This window comes from Anas acuta, chromosome 4 (assembly GCF_963932015.1).
Source record: "Anas acuta chromosome 4, bAnaAcu1.1, whole genome shotgun sequence".
In the NCBI taxonomy this organism is placed as follows: domain Eukaryota; kingdom Metazoa; phylum Chordata; class Aves; order Anseriformes; family Anatidae; genus Anas; species Anas acuta.
Genome location: NC_088982.1, coordinates 3,763,481 through 3,789,759, shown reverse-complemented (window position 1 = coordinate 3,789,759; position 26,279 = coordinate 3,763,481). Strand labels below are relative to the sequence as shown.

The following is a 26,279-nucleotide window of genomic DNA, read 5'->3' as shown; positions in this document are numbered from 1 at the left end:
TACACCCAAAGATGGAATAAAGTATCTTGTTGCAGCCTTTGATTGCAGGTCCTCAAAAATGTGAGAGTTTGCCCATGTGGAATGCCATTAATTCTTTGTCTCGTATGATTTTGGTTGGTTTGCATAGTTTCAGAAAGAAGCAACAGATTATTAACAGCAATGATTCAGCGAATTCCTAAAGAACAACTCTGGGGAAGAAAAAGGAGATCTGTGAATCCAGCTTGCAAAAATATGAGATTCAATAGCTCCAAAGCTTGAGGCAGAAAAATCCACGCTTCTCAAAAACAAAAATATACCCAAAAGAGATCTTCCCCACCTTCAGAAACAAAAAAATGCTCTCCTTTGAATGGATTTTTCACAGGTCAGTAAATTCAGTTAGGGTGTGAGTCTGTGGGGGTTAAAAATAAATTAATACTGTCCAAGAACAAGCTCTCAGGACCTTGCACTCCCAACAAGTACTCTCAGATCTTAAAACTGCATTTGTGCCTCACGTGGAGCTCAATCTCTAACTTCAGTTCAAATGAAAGGCTGAGTTAGTGGGAGTCCATGAGAATTGATTTGAGCTCTTTCACGTACTGGACTAAGGACACTGGCATTTATTACTAAGCACTGATGTACATAAGATTTTTGCAAATCTTCATCCCCATTCTCTGTTCTTTGCTATTTATCAATACAGGTCTCAAAGTCATGTTCCTAACAGAGAAGAAACAAGAAACCCATGCAAACTTGTGCATGTTTTTAAAATGAGCGTGCATTTCTAGAACATGTTCTTCTCCAGTGCTAGACTACCATCCTGAGCATCTAACCCCAGCATGCAACAAGCATTTACCACATGGCGACATAAGCCATGGAAATTCCTCCCACAGAGTCTAGAGAGGATGGCACAGCAGAGGCTAACAACCTAAACAGCTGCTCTATTCAGCTTTTTCTTACCTCTAAAGGTGTAACTCTGTACAAAAGATCTTAATATTGCTGGCACTGCTTGCCTGCCTAACAATCAAAACCAATTCGTTTGTGCTATTCCCTTTTACTTTTCTTTTTTTATGAGATCTAAGTCACCAGATTTTTTTAAGTTTTTATAAAACAGTTCCACAGTAAAATCAGACACTGAGAAGTTCTTGTACTGAAATGTAATTCAGTCCCAAAATTTCCATTTGTGAAGCTCTGGGTCCCATACAGGAATAATCAGAACTAATGGTGGATGTCTAATTATTTTTTTCTTCATGAAAATCAAGGGAATAAAATGATTTTAACATTACTTAGAAAAGCTGTTTCATGAAAATACATACTTTTTAAATTTTTTTAGGCAGCAAAATGCTTTGTCTGTTCTTGTGGGTTTTTTTGTTTGTTTGTTTTTTAAAAAAATTGTCTTTCAGATTTCAGTTTCCAAAACCATCAGCTTCACATTCATAGTCACATTAAATTTGGTATTTTACTAAAACAAACTCAAAAGGCACCAAAATATCCATAGCCCCAAACTTAATCCCAACCAAAACCCAGAAGAAGTCATTTCTTTTTCATGAAGTGCAACTGCCTTGACGTGCTGCTTAGAGATCTAAGAGCTCCAAAATATCTTTTTTAATTCCAATTGCTAGTTCAAATTCCCTACAAGCTGACATCTCAGAAAGCACCCACCCAGCACAGCCCATCAGCCCATGGCCCCACTGCCTGCGTCTGGGCTGCTCTTCTCTCCTGACACTTCATCCCATCCAAACTCTTTTGCCATCTGACCCACCACCATTTCTTTATGCACCATGATGCTGGGTTAACTCTGGTTCTTGAGCATCCCACACTTCTGAAAATGGAAACCAAAAGTGATTTCTTTGGATGCTGCTGGTACTCCCTGGCCACAACCAGGCCACCACCTCCATCCCAGGACAGAGTGAGTGGCTGTGTGTTCTGGGCTGCTCCCACCACACACACCATGGACAAATAGTGCCTGCAGGGCAGTGGCAACATGCAGGCACTAAGCCCAGGTGAAGCTGCACACTGCAGCCGCCACAGCAGCAATTTCGGTTCTTTATTTCACACGTTGCAGTGTGCGCTGTTACTAACCTGATCAACACTGGACCGGTGGAGAAAGAGATGGGAGGAAATTTCAGATACAGCTGAACTGGAACTGATTGAATAAACTTGCTAGTTTTGAACTCCTGGCTGCAATTAGAAATGGGAGAAAACACCTCTCCGGTAGATACAACTCAGAAAACCTACACCAGACACCTTATACTGCTCTTCGTGTTCTGTAACAGCACTGCTTCTTCAAACACGAAGCCTGCAACTTCACACCACGAGCAAAACTGCTACAGCAGTAGTGAAAGCACCACCACTTAAATGGTTAGCAGGGTTTATTATAGCCAGAAAAGAAACAAATAAAATGAGGACAGTTCTGAATAAACCCGACAGAATTATTTCCTGTACCTAATAATAGGATCTGGGTTTTCCTTTACCAGCTTTGCAATGCCGATTCTCCAGAAAGGGAGCCAAGAAATTCCTCCTGCCTGTCTTGTCGGTTCCAGCTTTGCTTTTCCAGGTCCCAGATGAGATTCCTTAATCACTTACACCTTCATGCCACATAAGGAAGTTTACTGTACAGATGGGAAACTCAGCATTTAGGCAAATCAGTCCTCTTCAACTCAACAAACTTCCTTTTCATAAAGGAAGTTTTTAAAGAATATTATATATACTGTGCGTCTCTAGCGTTTTGCTTGTTTAGTTGCTTTTTATGTGTCTTAAACACACTCTGCTCACTTTAAAATTAGAGTATTTGAGAACAGTTTTTAATACCACAATTTTCACCATAGAAGAGCTTGACTGTATTTATTTTACCTTGTAAATAGAAAATTAACTCTTAAGCTTCTTAATTTGTGTATCAGTTCCAAAATCTAATTTTTTTAAGACAAATTTTGACCATAGAGGCATTTTCAGCCCCTTTAAGCTAACATTTCAGTTCTAATAACATTTTAAGGTTTCTTCAATGATTCTAAATTGTTTAGTCTCTGAAAACATTTCGGAAGGGTGTCCTGTACATGAAATATTTACACAAATCACACGTGGAACATCCCACACTCCTAAGACAGGGTGGGGTTAATTCCAAATATTAATTGAATACTTTAATGGTTTTCTGCACTGATTTATAAGTGTAATTCAAAGTTAATCAATGTGCATGCTTGAGGACAAAAAAAAAAAAAAAAAAGATATTTACTGATGTGGTCATACTTTTCCTCAATTTTTTACTAACACTATGAATGCAGCAATAAAGCACAGGTGATGTACATTACTGAAATTATTGGTTACTGTTTAAATACATCTCTCCATTCAAATCATGACTTCAGTCACAACTGCCAGCCTTTCATCTATGCAGAAACATACTTAGCTTTTCAGGTAACTTGAAGACGACTATCAAGTAATGTATTTTTCACTTCTTCAGTGTATCCTCTATGTTAATCAAGTAATTGACACACACAAAATACCTTCAAAACCAGATATGCCATTTAACAACACCTGCATATCAACTTTTCATGTAGAGCAACTGGCAACGGCTTACATCAGCATTCAGGTGACCAATATAAATAATCACCTGAAAGGATGTTTCACCATCTTTTCACTACGACTAATGAGCATTGATCGAATCAAAGGCTTTAGCTACCTATTACAAATCCTTTCCAGCGCAAGCGTCTGCCTGCCATCACCAGTTTATCTACCTGTCTCAAGAGAATCCATTTAGACATTGGTGTTGTTTCTCGCATAGAAGAGAATGTCAGCTTCTTGAGACTGGCAATCCATTACTTGAAGTAAAATATTTTCCCAAGTACCTTATATTTTCTATAGAAAAAAAGGTGACAAAGAAAAAGCAGGTAAAGTAATAAAAACGACAAACACCACAAAGAATAACACAGAACAATAAAGACAGTTCAGCCACAAAATCTGAGTTATTTGGTAAATTGGTCTCATTCAAGGAAACTGTTTCGATATTACAAAATGCAAAAGTATAAAGCAAGAAAAAAAAAAACAACACTGGTTACACTGAAGAGAATGAGCATTGTGTGAAAAGTAAAGACTTTTAAAAGGTTTTAAAGGGCCTATGGAAAGCATCAGAATTGTTATACTGCATTTAGTCTTGGTATTTAGATTTTAGAGCAATCACCAAAAACTAGAGAGGTACAGAACAAAGTCACATGGCTTCTGTATCTTAGGCTTGGATAATTATATCTACAACCTATAGGTGTTATTTTTGACCTTCCTTCCACATCATCTAAGTTATATGTAAACCTTCTAGATATCTCACTCTTATGCATTATGATCCATTGATACACCTGAAGCTCAGCTTCCTCCTTTCCTCTTTGCGACGGTACAGAATGTGAAACGCAGGATGATACTTTCTGTTAACAGCAGTCTTATTCCATCAGAGCACTCAGGAAACTATTACAAAGATATTTTAGCTTCATTTAGTCAGTGCTTTCTCCAAATTCTTCCACTAACTAAATCACCTTTCCGCATCATATTGCTCACCTTCACTTCCAAAGCTTTTTGAAACTTTACGACAGACACCTACTGGGCTGTAGTTTAATGAGCTTTTCCTTCTGCAGCAGTGCTGGTTTCAGGAGCATCTACTTATTCTTCACAACCTCTTCCTATCCCTGAGCTGTACTGCCAGTTTTGCTCACACAGGTATTTGTTCAGCTGAACCAAATGAAACCAAGAAAAAATATCCAGGTTTAAAATGAAGCTTTTTTTTTTTGTTAAAAGAAAGTTAATTTAGCACGGATCAGCTGTGCACAAACAGTTCTAGTAGAGCTCAGGAGGTGGTGCAGAATGAGAATCACCAATAGCAGCTGATGAAGTTAGCCCTACAGCTAAAGAATTACTGAAAATAAGCCATCAGCATCAGGAAGTTGACTTCAGCTACAAACACCCCATAAAGCAGCTGACTGAATTGTTAAACACCTTCTTAGCACCTTCTCAAAAAGCTGTGTTTGACACCTGGGAGAAAACTTCTCCAAAGATCTGTCTACTCAATGCTTTCTTTCTCTGCTCCTAATAGGTGGTGCAGCCAAGAAAAGGAAAAAATCAGCAGTGGTGGGGTGGGGACAGGTTGCTGCCACCAGACCTTGCCTTGCTATCAGTATGAACTCAGCCTGCTGTGGCATTCCACCTAAATCCTGCTGTTGTCTTTCATTATAAATAGAGACCAAATCTATTTTCATCCAGTATTTGTACAGCACTTGGCACAAACCTTTGTCCAAGACTCAAAATCAAAGGTAATAAAATAAGCCAGAATCAGTACCCCATTACCTCCTAAAAATCATGAAAAACATCATTAAGCTATACATACAACAACTACGAGGTCAAGTTCTCTCACTGCCCTCCACATTTTAGTAAACAGGAATTAAATCTGGAAACACTAGCACAGCATGACCCACTGTGGATCAAGTTCTTGCTATATTGACACAGATCTAGGAGATAAGTTAACAGCAAAGTAATGACAAAAAAAAAAAAAAGTGTTCAGAGATTGCTAAGCAGATGTTATTTATCTTATATTGAATGCTAAAAGTCATTAAGAGTGTTCACCAATATACATCGAACTTTGGAATGAACGTTTCTCAAACTGTTCCTTCTTTAAGTATACATATAGAATTAAAAGCATAGCAATTATTGAGAAATATAGTTTTGAGTCCATAAACTATTTTTTTTTGTCATCACAAGAAAAACCCTAACCTGACACTTCGTTCTCACTGAACAGAAGGGTTGGGATTTTTCAGTACAACTTTTGCTAACTGCACGTCTTCCTTAACAGGCAGAAAGCCTGTTCGGAGAGCATTTTTCTGCAAGTAAAGTGTGATTGGTTCAACATGGACCTTCCATGTAATGTTCTTATAATGAGTAAATTACTAGGTGATATAAAACTAAAAAACGGCAAAACCGTAATGAAAAGCTTAATATGCTTTTTACAGTAATGCTGAAGAAACTGATGCCATGTTTAAGTTGATCGTGCTTTTACTCACACCCCGAGGCAAACCAGCACAAAATGCAATGAACAGCATGGTTTTATTAAATATATATATAAATAAAATGAACAATTTTCTTCTCGGAAAACAACTGACTTGAAGGAACACTCTAGCCTGGTGACTGCCAACTGACACCTGGTACTACAGGCTTTGCAATTCACACAGGATTTCCTATTACTGAGTGAAGGTGAAAGAATCACGAACACAGAGGGAGAAGGAAAAAAAAAATCAGTCTTAAGAAGCCAGGAACACCTGAATTTTGAACAGATGAGAAAAGTACAGCAACTTCATAGGAGCTGGTGGCAAGCCTGCTACACTTGGAAAGCTGTTTGAACATCCCCTCTGCCAAGCCTGCAAGAGGATGCTCAGGACATCCATCAACTTCAAGTAAATTTGCAGTTATCATGAACTAGAAATTCCCTTGTTCGCAGCCGTTTGTACCCAGAAACAGGACAGCGTTTGCCTTGTGAAAGCATGCTGTGCAACAGTAGAGGGAATATACTCAGCTTTGCAGATATAAATCTCCGTTCTTGAGAAGGGTAAAGTAAAAGACTATCAAACAAATATACAGAAGTAAGTTGAGTTACTTGGTTTTGCCTCAGCTTCATGGAGGAAAAAGCTGGCTGACTCTTTTGAAAATTCAGAAAAATCCATATACCAGAAGACAAGTAGAATTTTAACATGGGATCTTTCTATATCTCTTATATAAACAAGTCTGGAGAGCAGTGCTTGCTCCTTAAAACAGCCATCACTCTACAACTTGACTTTTTGAACCAGCAGAGAGCTATAAACACACAGGGATACAGACTGCATGGTTCCAGAGATACATTGCTGGATATCTCGGTGAGAATCCTCAAGTCATTCATCTGGGAAAGACAGCCACATCCATGTGGTCAAACCGCTGAAATCTGAGCTGCTGAAAGTTCTGCAGCTCCAAGTTCTGTAAAGAGTCATTTCAAAATCAGTATGAAACTTTAATACACACACACATACACACACACTAAAAGAATTGCAATTACAAAAAAAAAAAAAAATCAAACAAGCTTCTCTCTGTCCTGTATGAGGATATGGTAAAGAATTAAAAGTGTTTCTGATGCTATGGTGCTATTCTCAGAAGGAAACTGATTTCATCACTAATGGATCTGAGAAGAATCTGGCAATACAGAATGGAATGATGTCAGATCAAAACAAAATAAATAAATAAAACTTATTTTCCATACCTTCAAAGCCAGGATAAAAGATGCAGGGTTATATTTAGCATTTTTTGCAACCCTTCCAAGTGATTACCATTACATTTTTCCTTTGACCATAGAGGAAACTAACATAGTCAACCTGTTTCTTTTTCAGTCTTCTTAACATCTTTCCAGACTGACTACAAGAAGAATCTCACTATAACTGAAAATCCCCTGAAGCTGAGAAAGAAGAAAATGCCTCTTTTTTTTTTTCCATTACTGGCTTTAAAACGTGAGGTAGTTTCTTGCATAAATCCATAGAAATTTGCAAATTGTGATGGGAAACCAGCCTTTGCAGGCTACAGTAAATGCAAGAAGTAAACAGGTGGCAATGAAGTGCTGGGTCTTCAAAAAAAAATTAGCTAACATCGGATTAATTTTCTACAGAAGACATTTTCATATGCTGTTTCCATCTTAATAATGAATTTTTGATCAATGTATCTGAAAAAACAGTACCTATGAAGATTAAGAGAACAAAGAGGCACAGATAAACTTGAAATAAACTTGAGATAAACTTGAAAATGGCAAAAGAAACCTTTCAGGTCATCAGGTAAATAAGCTACTACAGGGCACCTTGGCGGAATACAGATAGTTTTCATATATAATGGGAAGTATAGTTGGAAAAAAAAAAAAAAAAAAAGTGATACTGTCACCTTACATGCCTTTTCAAACAAAATACTACATTAAGCATTAATAACAACTGGCAAAATTCAGATGTCAATCCTTCTGAATAATTATAAAGGAAGTTGAAATGAACCTAATTACGCCTCACCATGGAATGAAACCTAGCACTCATGTCAGCCATAGAAGACAAAGACATCACTACCTGTGATTTAGCACAAAAAAAAAACACTCGATAATAGCAACTTGATTCAAGTAATTGTATCTATTTCTTCCAAAACACCTTTAACTAACACTTCAGCCTCAGACACCTCTCCCACAAGCTGCTTCACAGTTAGCAAGGATGCCGAGAATTTCCCTGGCTTCTCTGCTGGGCCTCCTGCTCTTTGACTCTCCCACCTCACTTGTATTCCTGCTGCCAACTCTCTGGTACGCTTCTTGCTTCTGAAGGATCTGAAATAGATTCGTTATTAAGTTTTCACGTATTGAATATTTTTGCAGAATTATTTTTGGCTTGCATTATGATATTTTGGGCATTGAATACTTGAACATTATTTGGAAGATACCTCTTGAAAAATATTTACTAGCTTAAAAATAGCTTTTTTTCTACTAGTCTGATTTCTCATTATGACTTTTCTTCATTTTCTGTTTTAATGAATATTACTTATTTTCCTTACAGCCTTGAATCACAGAAGCATAGAATCATTCAGGGTGGAAAAGACCTCTGAGATCATCGCATCCAACCTTTACCCTAATACTGATGTCCATCACTAAACCATGCCGCCAAACTCTACATCAACACATTTCTTAAAGACCTGCAGGGATGGTGACTCAACCACTTCCCTGGGCAGCCTGTTCTCATGCCACACGACACATTTTAGTTTTCCTTCTAACTTCCGTGGAAGCATGTTTTCCTTTATGTGTATTTCCTTCTGAAAATTAAACACTATTATGGTTAATTTGGCTTTTCTCCTCACCTCTTTGTAACGTCTTTGGACGCTTACTTTTGGATGCTTATATGAATTGAGTTAGTGTGTTTACCTCACTGGTTTCTAAGCTTTCTAGAAAGGGAAAGCACAACCCTACATCATCCCTATGTAGCTCACAGAGGATCACTAGTCCACAGACTGAACTCCTGGTACCACTCTTCACGCTGGTTCTGTCAACATCCTCACATGAAACCTACGATTCAAGTTCTGTTATTTTGTATTTTGGACCAATAATATTTGTACAGAAGCCTGCGTGCGCTGTTTGGGCTCTTCCTCGCTGTTTTCCACTTCAGATTTGCCAATTCTTTCTCACCATATGAAATTACCAAGTCTTTAGTATTTCAAAAAACAGTTCCGTGAAAATCCTAATATTCAGTTTTCTACTTCACAGCCCTCGGTTTCACCTCAGTACTTATTCTTCCCTCTGAAATAAGTCTCCATGTGGACCTTGACCTCCATGCTGCTCCTCAACCATCCCAAGAGCTTTTGGGACACTCTGTGAGGACTTATCGCTTACAGGAAAAGTCATCACACAGTCCTTACTGTGAAGAAATTAAAGAGTGAACCTGGTCTCCCAAGAGCCCGTGCTGTAATCCACAGTCATTTACATATTCATATATGACTTGGAAGAAAGGAGGTAAAGAGTAAAGAGACTATTTGCTGATAGAAAAAAAAGGTGTTTATAATACTGCAGTATAAATCTTATATTTGGTGACTGGGGGCAAGGCTGCCAGATGAAACTGCATTTTACACCACTACAAAATATAGTATGAGGCGAAAAGCAAGCCTACTTCACATGTAAAATGATTAAGTAAGCAACCGATGCTGAAGTCTAAGTTGGAAGCCATCTGAAAACCAGAGGTTCTGCACAGCTTCAGTCAGAAAAGAAGAGGGGTGGGGGCAATACTAACATATCACTGCCCAAATTCATTACAAATCTACATTTTTAATCTTGCCTGTGCTTCCCGCAAATTTGCAGAGCCAATTGCAGTAGAATGTTTTGGAGATGAAGGCAGTAACGTTAATGACAGAAGTTATGAAACATTAATGTAGCTGTCCTCAATTACAAAGTTTTGTCCAGATGCTACCCTGAGATTGAGGAAATCCATAAGCAGCTTGCTATTACAGGCTAGGATGGAACAGCCAGGGAAGAATCAACCCATAACACATCCTCTTTGTTTTCAAACACCACTACAATAATAATACCAGATTTTGCTATTAAACATAGCATTTATAGGCAAAATTATCAAAAAGAGTTGCAGAAATCAACATAGATGTACCACATACATTTGGACTTGTGGAGAACTCACACATTTTGTCAGATGAACTCACATTTCTGCTAAAAATCTCTATTCTAACTCTTTGACAAGCTACTTCATAATCGAGGATCTTCATCAAGATTTTGCGATTCACAGATAACTTTCAAACTTCTCAGGCATCCTAGTGTTTGTCCTTCGGTTTGGGAATCAAAGTTCCTTAAATATCACGAATGGAGACAGCTCCAAAAATGTTTACGAACAGCTACTGAAGATACTCGCAGGCACAGCTCTACTAAATCCAATTAATCCCAATATTAGCAGGTCGACAAATATGAGAGACAGCACATCACAAGTCTAATTAAAACTTTCCTAGCTTACACATGTTAAAAGTAAAAATATAAAAAAAAAAAATCCCCCAGAACACAATAACAACAAACTACATGCTCTACTTCACAAAGCCGGATTTCATTCACAAATGTATCAGGTTTTATCCTCAACAGATGACTCATGCATATTTGTTCCTTTCAGTCTTCAAACATTCATAGAGCTACAATAATTTGCTTATAAAAAGGAAGGAGGCTTTTTGTTGATTTTTTTTTTTAATAAACTAGGAGCTATGAAAGAGAAAGTATCAAAGTATCCAGAAAGTTTGTCCCAAATCTAGAGGGAAGTATCAACCAATTCGTGATAGTGATTGACTGAGATTACTGTTTCATTTATGTTAAAGAAAAAAGCAACAAAAATATATTTTTAAAAACATTGTTTTAAAACAATACACTATTCTTGGCCAAAATGTAATGGAGAATGCTGAAAACAGTAAAAAATAGAATTTACCCTCAGTCTTTCATCACAGTCTATTTTTCATGTTATTTGACAAGAAGCCACCCTAGCAGCTCCTAAAAAGTAAAAACATAACAAATCTTAGTTTTATTGCCCTTTTCATAGAAAGTTCTTCAAAAGCTCATGTTTCATCTGTCTTTCTACTCAATGTTCTTTTTTTTCACTTTAATGTTAGCTTTTTTAAACACAGAAGTATTTTAAACTGCCTTTGTGTTTCCCAGTTGCACATAATAGCATCTAACTTCTCTTTCATAAGTCAGAATTCCTTCTACTCATTTTTATTTCTTAACTGCGAGCCAGAAAAATACGTCAATTACTTTTTAATTCCTTATTCTGTACAGAGCAGAAATTTTTGAATTTCAAATCAAACACAGAGGAGGAAATAAAGACAGTTTTAAGAAACAAGACAGCTTCTCACATTAACCGCAATTTCTGTATATGCTTCCTCTATTTTTTCTCAAAACCACTCAAAGACCTATGATTTTACCTCTGCTGAGGCAGAAATAAAGTCTACAATTCCCTTAAATCATACCATAGGCTACAGACTTTATCAGCCATAACTATTCCTCAAACCTAACTGATTCCAATATCCACAGACCTTCTCTTCAGGGACCATTAGTAAAGGCAGCAAGACCATTTTTTGAAACTGAAGTAATATTTAACCCCCACAGGAGCAGATAAGAGAAAGAGAGAATGAAAAATAAATAAGGACAAAGAACAACAGACCTACACAAGTCCTACCAACCTGTGGTAACTGATGCAACTACTCTATTTCTCCTGTCTTCAGCAAACTGAAAAATCACCTCCGCTTCCACAATCTCCAGAGAATGATTTCTCCACATCTCAGTGTAAGTGAGATCTGCGAAAATCAACTGATAAATCGGAGCACAAAATTATTTTCACACGTCGAACACTTTCTGTATGTATGCTGCACCGTATTTTCTCAAAGGCTGCTTTTCTAAGCTACTTGGAATACAATGGAGACAGATTCATGCTTGCTCTTCCCATACGTGTTTAAAAAAGTTTATGATCATACCCCATTCCAGCACCTTTTGGTGCAAAATCTGACTTCCACAAGATCTGTGTTTCCCCATCTCAAAAGCAGCCTCAGCTACAGCAAGATATGGTAGATCAGCAGCAAGACAGAGAACTTGACATTTATGATCATTAAAACTTCTAATAGCCTGAACCAATTACATGTTCTCAGCCCCCAGGTTAACAGTCTTTTAAAAGCTGCCAGTAGTAAACTAAAGAAATAAAATTAAATTTAAAAAGATTATTAAAAAATTGTTTTTCTATACTTCATGTTATACGGATCTTTACCCAAAGGAGAAAGATTGCTATTCTCCAATAACATCTCTGTTTAACATTGATCACGAGAGCTTATAATGTCCAGTAAGATTACTCCTTTTTTCCCCTCTCTCCCCCACACTTTCTCTTTACCAGTGTATTACTATGGAAAAGGCTGGTTCTGCTCCTCCTGTAGGTGCCACTGCTTGACCTGTGGATGCAAATTATTCAATACTGTTTAAAGGAGACAGATCTCCAAAAAAGGGCCATGTGATCTGCAGGTTTCCAGGTAATAAAAATCCAATCTGAAAAGGCTCCAGTGTTCTTTGCCTCTGAAGTCAGACTCAGAGACAGATGCTGAACAAGTCCAAATGAAGGAAGAGACTGGCTAAACTGTGAGAAAAGCTAAATGTTTGCATCAAAACCATTTCAAACCATGTTATCTTAAATAATAATAAAAATAACAAGTTTCATTAAAATCCAGGAGGTGACAAAGCAGGCAGCAGAAATACAGGAGCCCTTCACCATTCCAGAATTTTTATGAAACTGCACCAACATAATTCAGAGTGCTGGACTGCAACAGCAAAGCTGCTGTGAAGCCAATAATAACAGAAAAAGAGATTTGGTATCAACCCCACCTCAGCCAACCTCAGGTGGCTGCTAATAGGAAAAGGAGAACCACAATCCCTGCCAAGATGTTGCATATATCCCAGTTGAGAGCACTGATTTGGGCAGAAGGGCTACAAAACCCAGGGGTAAGCAGAAGCAAACCCCGCTGTGGACAGAAGGTGATGTCCTTTCTTGGGGACAGGCAATTGTCAGTAGGAATCTCTTTACAGATTCCCAGCCCCTGCTGGTGGATCTATAAGAAATTAGGTCATTCTTGGCTCTTGGTAGGAGAGCCAAAAATTTTCATTGAAATAAAATCCTCTGCTTGCTAATACCACTCTTCAGATCCTCTTTTCACCACTGAGCGTGCATTCCCCATGGCAGAGTTAGGGATTTGGGAACAAGCTGCTGGATAAACAGAGTATATCCATATCCCAATTCCCTGGGGGTCTGAACCTCAGTTCAGACAAGACTGTCATGGGGAAGACTGGCATCAAAAGCACAATCAAAAGACAGGGAGAATGGTGCAGTACATCTCGTAACCCATCCCTTCATTGCAAAGGGGAAAAACAGAGAAGTGAAGAAAAGAACACACCAAAACCATTGGACCAGGCTGTATCTCAGTTCTACTTTTAATGAAGCCAGGTCTGGTAAAAATGAAAGGGGAAAGGCTGTAACAGTTGTTCTTGAAGCCATGAAGGAACAAAGTTTGCCTTGAAGAACAAAAGGTGAGGCTACATCTGAACATTTTATCAAGTGAAACATTGTAAGGAGCTCCTAAGTGTCTGCAACAAAGTTGCCAGTGTATTTAGCACTCACTGCACAGAGAAAACAAATTAGTTCAGAGAAGATGGGAAAGAAAAATTACATCAATCCAGAGCCAGTATTTCTCCCCTGCATAAATAATCCAAGCTTGAACAGTTTTTCTCATATAAATAACTACATTTATAAGAAGCCTCAAGTAAGACGGCTCTTATATCATTATTCACTTAAAAACCACTCCAAAAATTCAGACAAATCACTGCTTTCTAACTAAAAGAAAATAAAATGCACAGCTTGTGGTAATAAACAGCTCATTGTCATCATTCCAGAGAAAGTCATTTTTTCTCTTCACTTAAAAATAAACGTAGTGTGGACTTATTTTCTTATATTAAACAAAACACACCACATGAAAACAAAGAGAGTACCACTGCAAAGTAGCAAGGGTCCAGTTGTGGTAGGGATAACCCCCAAAACAGAGGAGGTATTTTAGAACTGGTGCCCACCTGGTTTGAGCTTCAAGGGCTGATCTAGAACGGCATGAACAAAACTCACATTCTCAGCATCAACATGAGGTCACCAGGGTATTTGGTAGGTGGAAAAAACACGGCTCATGAAGCCTGTGCAATTTAACCGCTGGTGCTTACTTCAAGGGACAAACACGACCCTGTGCTCTGACGCTACGAGTGACAAGGAAACTCTCTTAAGACATCTTGTGGATACTAAAGGTGGAGTTAATATCTGTGTTTTAGTTTCAAGGGTTATCCCAGGGTAACTGTAGGTTGTTCAGCTCCCTCTCTCAGCGCAGGCCTTCCCACGCTGGATAAGCTCCCATCTCCTGCGCTGGACAGACAAAAACAACAACAAAACACAAAAGCCTCTTAACTGGCCAATGATGGAGGGCAGTGTAGTTCAGTACATCAAGCTGGCTTAATTATCCAGAAATTAATCTAGAAATATCCTTTCTATAAAAATAACTGCACAAAGAACGCTAATTATTTACAAAATTGAAGATAACGCGGCCCGTTCCCCAACGGTTCCTAAAGCTGAGGAGTTGTGAAGCGTGGAGGAGAGGCCAATCTGATTTTTATTCATGCATTTCTGTCCTTATCTACATGGCAAACAGAATTATTTTCCTATTTAGCCCTGTCAGGTTTTTCAGGTTTTAAAATAGCTGTTAATGAAATCACAAGCCTTCACCACAAAAGAAGAAGAAAAAAAAAAGCAGTAACAAAAATAGCAAAGTGACAACAAATACTGGATTGGAGCAACACTGAGAAAGTCTGTAGGAGAGAAAAAAAAAAAAAAAAGCATCTCCTTACATTCACCAGTCTTGAAATGAAATGCAAGAAATAATAGATCACACTTTGCTAAGGCCTCAACACAATGATAAAAATTTGTTCACACCGCTCCTGAAAATTGTCTTTTCCTTTGGCTTAAGCACATAACTTACCATAAAACTGCTCAGCAATAGAACTGTTCAGTACTATAGCAACTATTATATTTGGAAATCACCTGAAGTGTTCATAACTTATTACAAAACTCAATAAGGTTGTCTATTTTTCACTTTTTCACTGTATTCTGCAAAACTCAATTTTAACATATTCAAATATTTTAAATGTAGAAAACCTCTACTACCAACACAGTTTTCATTAAGCTATTTAGAATTATACAGACACACAGGCTTTGGACTGAAGTCTGGACTAAAGTATAGCATTAACAATAAACAAATACCTTCTTTAACAGAAATAAAATGTGCCCTCCCCACCACCACTAGTTTCAACACATTCTTTAACGGTGATTAAAGATGTGCAAGGACTGAACATGGTAGTGGCACTACTGCAACACAAGAAATTTACATTCCAAACCTTCACCAAATTCATCTATTTTATTTAGTGGAGTCCAAAAGCGAAGACACAACAGCTGGCCTTCAGACACCTAAAGCTTCTTGGAGAAACAAATTATGAAACCTTTCTGATATAGTGACAATGATCATCGCCCTCAATGTATCTTGTATTTTACCTTGTAATACTTCCAGCAGAACCCTCTGCATTTAGAAACATCAGCCCACAATGAATTTAGATACTTCATACATGATATTCTGCATACCAGACATATAGACCTATAATACACATAATTTAAAGACTACATACCTAATTATCCTTATCCACTTATCCAAGGAATCTCTGATATGTAAGTATTCTCACCAAATTTCACATTTTTTTAGTGTACCTTGCCACCATAAGGCTAACCAAGAATTGTGGTTCCTCCCATGGCATTCGTCCACCCACGTTAGCACCATCTGAGAGAAACCTAATGAAACATGTTAATATATTGAAATAATTCAATGCCACTTTTTGGCCATTCTGAGATGAGCTGAGGATGCTGGACAACAAGCAAGAAGCCAGGACAGACAGGGCCTGCACAAGACCCAGGACCTAAGTGAAGAGCAAGCTGGATAACATAAGGTATCTACAGCGGCGTGCTGCGAGCTCATGTTAGCTAACTGAGTCCATCTGTAATGATTTGCTCAACTGGCCCAACATGACAGAACTAGTTTCTCACTTCAGAGGAAGAGCTATCTTTAGATCAAAACAGGAACACAAAATAGCTCATTAAAACGAAAGTTTGAGCAGAATGTATTACCTATTTGCAGCAGCTGAGAAATCAGATACAAAGAAACCCAGTACATTCTGGACACTTACTGTTTTTTTGTTTATTTGTTTTTTAATGTTGGAATGTTACAAGATCCCGCTCACATACATCTTACCAGAGCATGTAGCAGGCACAATCAGTACTCACAACAGCTCTGTGAGGTAGCACAGGTTAGATTTCTAATTTTGCAGAGTTCTAAGCAACTTGTTACGTATCATTGTTAATGCCACATAGGACTAGACTGAACTATACTTAACTCAGAAAACACAGGCACATTCCACAGCCAAAGGCAAAGCCAGCAGCAGACGTGTTAGGTTTCATTAACGCTTGCAACATTAATGAAAATTCTGTCATTACTATTAAAGGACCAATGATTTTATCTTGCATGATCTGAATACTCAAATGGGTCCTTTTGCTAAGATAACCTGCCTACTAAGCTGGAAGAGGCCCTCAGCAAAAACAAACCTTTCTGCCTTGTCAAGGAAAAGTCTCTCTTACGTTTTGCACATTTCACTAAATCGTAGAAACGTATTTCACAAACACAGTTGGGGCACTTCATTTACTACAAAAGGTGCATTACATAAATGGAGCCGTAGTGTTGAGATACAATATGGGTGTTCATTTTTTTAATGCACAAAAGAAGTTCATTCTACTCAAGACTACTTTTTTCTATTTACATACATGTATGTTCCTCTTATTTTTTATTTTAGTCCTTTCTAAAGTACATTTTATTATGAGTGATTTCAAATTTCTTCCGTCACTTAGATGGTCACAGTTTCATTCCAAATAAAATAAACACTTTTTAACAAAGAACACCAATGAAAGAGAAAAACCCATGCCAGTGTAGCCAAGAGCTAAGTGAGCGACATCGTAACACCTTGGACACCCAGGTTTAAACTGTCCAAGTCAGACCACTAAGTTCAAACACACCTAAAGAAAAGTGGTTAAACTACCAATATCTTACATCTTTGGGGAGTGTAGCTAATCCTAATCGTTACAGAGCAGTCTCACTCGCATCCTACTCCAAGAAATACTTACCCATTGTGGATTAAATCCCAAATGTTGATCAGGAAAGGCATCACAAGTGCTGCAATGTCCTTATGAGACAGCAGACCTTTCTTCAGGACATCGCAACCAACAAAAGCAACAGAATGAACCCCATGCCATCTCCAACACTTTTACAGTGCAAAGAACACAAAAATAAAAGGTCCTGATTTTTACATCATTATGGAAAACCGATTAAAAGAAGAAAGTTACCTCTAGCATTTCCCCTTCCTCCTGACTGATCTTTTTATGGAAAAAAAATCAGCCAAGAAGCTGCTCTTGGGGTATGCAATGTTTTTTTGTTTGTTTCTTTTGGCTGGCATTCAACCACCCAGCAAAAATAAACTCATTAAGCTGACAGGAGACCTGAACACACTCATGTTGTCAGTGCATCTCAGCATCATTTTCACAAGCCCAAAAGCCATCAAACACTTAAAGTTAACCTGACTCCACCCTTAAGATGCAACCAAGTTAAGAAGGGTCTGTCAACCCTAAGACAGTCTCTCGCAGCATCTCAGAAAAGGGAACAAGTTTGGTGCCTGTCAAGCCAAAGTTGTCCTAAAACTAGCAGGAACCAAGGAGAACACGGAGAGCAGTGGCTCAAAAAAGAAACTACGTTCATGCCATCATTACAGCTCTCAACCTCATTCTGTTTGCAAGCCTGCTATTTTTGCATCCAAACCACAACAGTTTTTGTGTGTTAAATCTGTCCACACATCTATGATTTTCTTCTGCTGCCACCAAATTTGTAGCTTGCTGAACGCGTACCCAGCTTAAAGTGCACATGAAGGCGAGCAATCAGTGGTTTCTACTTAAAAGCAAAAAAAAAGAGGTCTACATAGCTACTACAGTCACTCAGCTTTCTCAGCTACTTGAAGACATTAATTCTGAAGGCTTTTTAGCTATGTTTGCATTTAATGTATGCTTCTACATTACTCTGTCATGTTCGTTAGGTTATGCTGCAGCATTTGAGGTCTCTTGGGACCACACAATACCTCCAGCTGGCGCTCCAAGAAGATTCTGCAGGAAGAGAGCAGATAGTTTCTCTAGTCACAATATGGAAATTTACATGATAACATAACAAATTAGAAAATGCTATTTCTTCCCTGCCCACTGAAGGTGAATATGGAACATACATGCCCATTAGATTTTCCAGTTCTTAGCTGAATTCATAACCAAAAATATTGTTGCTACTAAATACCAAATTAGAACAAGGCAAGCCAAGAAGTATTTGTAAAGCTGCAGAAGACGCTTTGGAAGCACACTTAGGTTATTTAGAAGATGAGGAAAGCAGACAAGGGAATGACAGTATTTACATACAGTTTGATGCTGTTTTCACACAACCACAACCCGTGTAAAAGATATTCCTGCTCAGGACTTGGGCCCTGGCTGCTCCTCAGCACCTAGGAAGCTTCATGTGCAGTAGCCTTACACCACCATTGACCCAAACTTCCCAGGACTCAGGCGTGAATGCAAGGGCTTGAATCTATTTGTTCCTACACTACCCCTCCACAGCCTCATCCTTCTTCATTTATGGACTTCCTGACAATTTATTTTTCTTAGAAGTATTTCTGCCTAGCATCTAAGCACTGGAAATGTAGATTACAGAGATAATAGATACGTTTAAAATTAGACTAAGCAGCTGTAATTCCGCATTTGCATTTCTGACTTGATTATAGTAAGCACTCAAGACTATTTGTATAAGAACCAGAAATGAGTTCATATGCTGTAATAAAAATACATCAATCTCTCTCAGTTTGACCCCAATCAAAAAATAAAATAAAAAAACCAACATACACACACCAACCTGGTTAAAAAATGTCATTTGTTTCTTTCTAACTGGTAATAAATCATAGCTGCTTCTTTGCAACTCTAGCTCCATTTAAAAAAAAAAAATCACCTGTGGATTTTAATTGCAAGAATTAACTTCACCAGTTTTCCTACATTTTTCAAAGGGAGAAAGCATCTTCCTACTTGCAGATTTAAACTGCTAAATTATTTCACGCAGGACTGCTAATGCCAAGGAGCGATAGTAGAAGCTTAGTCAAAAAAAAGGAAAAATAAATGGCATTTCCAAAGCTCAATTTGTCTATGTTCAAGCACTGCTGGCCCTAAAATATGGGGTTATGTTTTGATTATTATCTGTAAACAAACAGAAAAGAGATTCTTAAAATATGCAGCCTTTCTACTTTTGATATTTCTCACCTGAAACTGTAGTTGTTACCCATTTTATAACTTCCCTTCAAAGTGTTAACCATCTTTTGTTATCTAAAGAGTCAACTCTTAAAACCATTAGACAACCATATATGTAGAGTTCTGATAAATTCTCTATCAAAATCAAACGTAAATAAGCATTTCTTCTACATAAATGTTCCAACACAATAAAAAACATTACTAGTTATCCTTTTCTATTTTGGTAAAAATAAACGTGGTGGCATGTGTTAGATCAACTGCAGCTTTTGCTTCCAGGACTTAAAGTATGAGGTTTAGTCCTCTCAAGAGGAGTTATCCCCTACAGATCTTTTAATTTAATTTAACAAAATAATCAGCTGCTATATTTCACAACGTAGGCCATAAACAAATTTCACCTATGTTCATTAGCCCATCCTGCTTACAGATGGGATATTGCATCCAGAAGGGGATGTATGATGGTACAGGTATGAAGGATTGACCGTGGGTAGCTTGCCACAGCTGATCACGTTTTGTATCAGAGACCATTCAGTTACCTCTCAAGGAAGCCAGTACATAATGACACAGAACATCAACTCAGATCTCTATTTAAATTCACACATTTATTTAATATTATCACTTACAAAAGATTCTAAGTTGACTCAAAAGCTAGAGAACACCACTAAAGAGGACATCCTACTTTACCAAGCAGTAAACAAGAAAATATTTCTCAAACCAGTGGAGCAGAAAACAAAGAAACAAAACCTCATCAGATCAATACCCTGCCCCGGATTATTCAAGCAAGTTAAATCTGCAAATAATTTTTATGCCTCTTTTCAAGAGGTTCTGTTTATGTTTTTCAATATGGCTTCTTTGGAACAAGCACAGTTATTGCTACTATTATTATGATACTATAAGAGAAATAAAACCACTACATACTAAAATTTTAGAACAAGACCAGTAGTATTTTTATTCCATAATCTAACTTGAAAGTTCACTTTTTATGAAGAGATTTTTGGAGTTTCTTTTGAAGTTTGAAAAGATTTAGAGTACTGATAAAAACAGTTTCCTCAGCTATGCACATAGTGTACAAAGTTTCTCCATTTAAAACATAAGGAATAAAGTATTTCCCACTGACTGATTTCTTTTGAGTAAAACTTAGGGAATTGAGAGTCTCAGCTGCCTCTGCTGTGCTGAAAGTGGTTTTAAGGAAAAAATCATTCTATTCCCATACACACTGAGATATACAGGGGAGGTTTTGTTAGTAAATAATAGCGTTAAAAATTAAAGTTGATTAGTTGTAAAAAAGACAAACTGATTAATCCATTTACAAGAAGCCTTAAGTAACTTAAAAGCTTAAGTCCCATTTGCAGAAGTCAGCTGGGCAACTGGGTGGACACAACTGGGTGGAACCTTGGACACAAATCTCTTCTGCTTATTAAAGTGGACACGAAATCTACACTCCACTTAACATTCAAATTGTCTTCTAACATCCTAGTATCTTTTAGGCATTACAAAACATAGTCTTGTTTTAAAAATACATAGCTTCAAAGAAAAGGACAGGGACACCACCGAGAAATGTTTAGTAATTATTACACCAGTGATAACAACAGATTGGATTATTTATAAAAAATAGCTTTAAAATATACTGAATACAGAGATTCCTTTGTTTAACCGGAAAAAACTACTATTTTTCTTACCTCTCAAATGAAAACTCTGAGCTGTTTTTCCTGTGTTACAGGATTCAGCTTCCCTTAACCAAATAATTCTAACTACTGAAGTCTCTAAACTTGGGCAGTGTTGAAAACGGTCCTCCAGTGTTCTCAGTACTAGAATATTAACATAATGGGTGATGCAACTGAAGAGTATAGCTAGCCAAAAAATATTCCAAAAGAGAAAATGCTGTCAGAAAATGCTGATTTAGCAGAGTTAAATACTTCAAAGAAAGGCATGCTTTTCCCCATCTGGGGAAAAAAAAATAAAAAAAAAATTGCTGGAAACTCTAAAGTTCACCTGCTTGCTCCAACCCAAAGGAAAACACTGTTACAAAGCATAGTAACTTTCCATAACATAAAACCACTGATTTTCTGTATTGGTAGATGATGGTCTCACAAATTTAATTTCCAAGAGCAGGAAATCTTCTGTTATTTAGATATGACTTCAACCTACTCTATTACTCCCAAGAATGCCTTCTGGTATACAACCATCATTTGGAAGCAGATACTTTAGGACTCTCTTTTTGGCTCATGCATGATGTTGAGGAAACCATTCATAAGCAATTTATAGGAAACCATTTATAAGCATTTTACATTTATAAACAATGTATTGCTTTTATCCAGAAAGTGGAGTGTAGAGTGCTGAGCCTGCCCAACTGAAGATTCAATACAATAAAGTACTGTTAGCACTCTTTGAGATGTATTTAGAAAACATTCAATGGATAAGCTTTTTGGTAATAGCAATCGATACAGATCAGTAAAGTATACCCATATAATAGCACAAAAAGAAATCCAGGATTGCTGCTTCAAACTCCAGGAAACCAAAAACAGTCACAAGCAACTCCGCGTAATTCTGAAAACATTCTGGATTCTTAAAATTCTGAATTCCTGTAAGACAATAAGCTGGAATACAAGATTAACTTAGTTATTAACCACTTTTGTTAGTATGTCAAAACCTGGCTTCTGCTCTTTGCTGTGTCTTCAACTAATTTGTTACTGCAGCATTAACCACTTTTGTCTCTTTTATGTTAAAATATTAACACAGTTATTGTCCAACAATGTTCAAGGTCTTCTAGACTCAGCAGCAGTTTGAGAACACTCATATTCCTAGTACAGTTGATACAGCTGGTGGCTCTTACCCATCAATAAGGGAACCCCACAGAGAGACTGGAGTCTCAGCAACTCAGCTTCCTGCAGAAGCTCGATGTGTTGGAAGCCCTCCCTTGGGGAAGTCCTTGCTGGCCAACTGATAAACACTAAAATATATGGAATTCCTCAAGAAAGCACACCATAATAAATGCTGTGTTGATACAAAATAAACAAACAGGTTTATGTTAGTCAAGCAGCAGCCCTTAGCTAGCCTCTAAAATATAGCATTTTTGTGAATGATGTTGTCCCCTACAATCTGTTCTTATTCTATCTTCTTGCATCTTACCCCAAATTAAGTTTTGGGGGACAATTACTACAAACCTGAACCCCAAATGAGTTATGGCCAAGTATGCTGGTGTAATTACTATCAGGTTCATGTTGCTCTTCTTTACTCCTCTATAGCTGCCCTGCACATTTTCAACTACATATTGTATTTTATTATATCTGAAACCAAAGTATGTCCTACCCTCTGTACTCGCTACAAAAAAAGGATGGAGAAAATAAATAGTTTAGCTTCCTTTAGCCAAGCCCTGAAACATGCTATATTAATAGCAAAAGCCTACTTTGCCCTGAAATACAATAACTTGTATACCTGAGTCATTATAGAGAAAAAAAAAAATCCTATACTCACATGTTCAAACAGCATAACAGCATGTAATACCTAGAAGGCATTGTCATAACTGCTCTAATTTGGCAACAAAACACATTTCATTAAATGCTGTTATTAGAAGAAACCATACATAACAAGAAGAAGAGTTTTTAGAGATCACAGATAGTTCTTGAATCAGTAAATGTAAAAATTGATGGCTGAGGCTGAAAACACTTCTTGGCAGAAGGGAAAAATAGCAGGGGGCTTTGTAAGAACAAAAGGCATCTCAGCCCTGACAAAGGTGTGCTACTGAACAGGGAAGCCAATCTACGCTAATAGTGCAGAAAGGTCAGATGCATTCAGTAAGTAGCTCTGCATTTGGAAAGAAATGAGATGACTTCCTCGTGTCTCATGGGAATGATGAATTACTTCTTCAGCCTGTTACATGAACAACGCTAAAACAGCATTACTCTGCAACGGTTTTGGTCAGCAAGACCAAAAAGGTTCACCATGGAGAAAGATTCCCCCAGAAGTGTCTGAGGAGATGCCTACCCCACCGATACAGATTTTTAATAGGTCTGAAAACACAGGGGAAATTCCAGAAGCATGAAAGAATGCTAATGTTACAACCATGCTCTATGGTTGTAAAACAAAAAAACAGTGAGACAGTGTTTATAGCTATAGCCAGGTTAGAATGATGGCAGTCCTGAGCAAAATAATAAAAAACGTAACCACCAGTATGCATGTATAAATTTTTATGGCACTTGGTATGGTATTCTGTGGCAGTCTGATTACAAAACAGCACCCAGTAACCAATTCTTAACCTGTTTAAGTGACATCTCATAAAGAAATAGCTTTCAAGAATGCATCACAATGTAACTCCCCAAAGCAATTCCCCAAACAGAGCCACTACCATGAAACACTTTTTCAATTACTTGTAAGTAGACATGATCACTTAGGACAAAAAAAAAAGAAAAATAAAAAAAAAAAAGCCCAACTTGATTGATTGAATGCTACACAACTGAAATAAATCAGTTGCAAAAGCAGGCAAGAGTGTTTGGTATACTCAACATATGCTAGGAAAAAAAACTCTTAAATAAAGTTACATCCAAAGTTACAAAGCTACAACCAAGAAACGTGCTCTACTTTACACTCTTCTGGAAAGAAACAGTCCTGCCAAGGGTTTGTGAGGGTGAACGTTAGCAGTAAAAATGAGACTAAACTACAGTGCTGCAGCCAAAGGGTTAATATGTAAATGTGATCTATAAACAGAAGAGTAATGCTAGCGAGGTAATATTTAAACTCATACAACACTCCTGAGACAAGGCATTGGCATGCTGCACCCAGCTCACATTTTCACAAAAATGTTGAAAAAGTGGATTTGGAAAAAAAAAAGCCACTGAAATTGACTAGTGAGGAAAATGTGTGCAGTGACAAATCTAATAATAATAAAAAAAAAAAGAGTCTGTTTTTATAAACAGAAGAGAGAGGAATTACAGGGTACTGGCAGATAAACACATCCATGGTAAGAAAATACTTTGAGTTCTTTAGCACAGAGGAGAAAGGCACAGCAGCAACCAGCGACCGGGAGCTGGAGCCAAATAACTTAACAAGCAGCGGGTTCCCCACCTCTTACCGTCTTCCGATCAAAATTCCATTTTTTCCTGGAAAATGTGTTTCAGCCAAATGCAAGTTATTGCACTCAGAAGTAACTGGATAAAATCCAACTGACTGTAACAGTCAAGAGGTCAGAGTAGAAGATCTAATTGCTTCCTTTGGCTTTAAAGTCTCAGTCTATGAATACTCCTGGTTTTCAGTTTCAAAGGCATTTCAGTAGTAGCATGCATGTTCAGCATTAATATTAAAAAAGCGCTTTCAAAAATCTGCATAAATTAGGGTTGCATTTCCATGCGGGGCTCAAGTGACATGAGAGCTTTCCTGTGGAGGCTTTTGTCACCAGCAGAGCCCACTGATGGCATTACAGCTACCTTACCCACACCACAGCTGAGGGGATTTCTGCAGCAGTCTGTAAACAAAGCTTTACACAATTGAGTGCAAAAGTTCACCCTCCGGGGCAGTACTTTTTCTCTTCTAGAAAGAATTCCCTTTGACCTGGAGTAGAAGGAGCTTGCTACAATACATAATATTAATCATGGAAACAATAGGTAGAAGAGAAAAGGAGAAGCACTGCGAGAGCCACAAAGCCAACCGGCTCTGTTGTGTGCACCAGCAGCGTTTGAGGCTGCTCCTATTGATGCTACTTCTCCACCTTGTGCTCCAGCACACACCGCAGTGGCTGCAATCTTGACAAGTTAACACAATCAACGTTTCTTAGGGAATACACGCCAAGGTAGAGGAGAACATGCAGGGGTTCACATCGTTAGGGCTGACAGAGTTTTGCTATTCAACCAGCTGCTGCAGCATCTATAGTTTGCCACGATAACAGGGGTTTCCAAGTGTTTATCCCCACGAAGCACAAACAAACTTCTAGCTCAGCAAACAGAAGCCTGAACAGGCTGAAATTGCCTGAAACACGCTAACTACCACAGAGATGTGCTACTGCACAGCTGAGGAGGCATGAAACCACCAAACCGTGCCAAAAATCACCCGTGACACCTCCAAAAGCAAGCTGGCATCACGCCGCCGGCCCGGCACGAGGGAGCACGTCCAGCCCTTCGCCCCACAGAGGAGCAGGTGCATGCTACGCACTCCTCGGGATGAAATATGTTGAAGTTACTTCCCCAGGCACTGCCACAGCACAAACAAGATCTGTCAGCAGGGACAGAGCCTCGCTGCTCCCCACCGCCGCCTCCAAGCAAAACTTCTTCCACTCCATCAGCCTCCCAACGCTTCGAGGGACCACCGCCTCGTCGCCAAAATCCACCAAGCATCACCCAAAGCCCGCTCCACGGACGGACAAAGCCACCTCTTACACCCAGCAAACTTTCCTCCGACAGGAGCTGCAGCTCACCCAACGGAGCCGGCGGGGCTTCGACAGGCCTAGAGGGCAGGGATGGAGCAGAGGGAGGCCGGCGACCACCGCCCCCTCCCCGACCCTCGGGCGTGAGGAGCGCGGCGGTGGCCGCACACGATGGGGACGCACCAGGATAAAAGGCAGGAGGAGATCTCTGACGCCTGAAGAAAGGAGAATAACCATAAATTGCTCTTAGCACGGAGCCGGATTTCACCTCGAAGTGACGCTAGGCAAATAGATGGCGAAGCGAAGCAACACACCTTTGACCCTTTCTTTTCTTCCCTAAATATAATCCCCCTCTTCCCGTCATACGCGCAGCACCGAACGAGCATTAATTCAGATCCGTTCTTTAAAGAAGGGGGGGATTATCTCTGTCTGCC

At 38.4% G+C, this 26,279-nt stretch overlaps 1 protein-coding gene across 4 annotated transcripts in view; it reads right to left on the bottom strand.

Annotated features, from left to right (window-relative positions):
• The window catches only part of CTNNA2 (catenin alpha 2), a 468,162-nt gene that overhangs the window by 441,218 nt on the left and 665 nt on the right, over positions 1-26,279 (bottom strand). Inside the window, exon 1 of one of the 4 annotated variants that reach the window (XM_068679578.1) lies at positions 26,029-26,076. The exons of 2 other annotated variants lie outside the window; for them this stretch is intronic. The gene's annotated coding sequence lies outside the window, so the exon portion shown is untranslated. Of the gene's footprint in view, positions 1-4,509; positions 4,660-26,028; positions 26,077-26,279 lie in introns of those variants that run through there. One more of the 4 variants, XM_068679579.1, reaches the window with a different exon arrangement.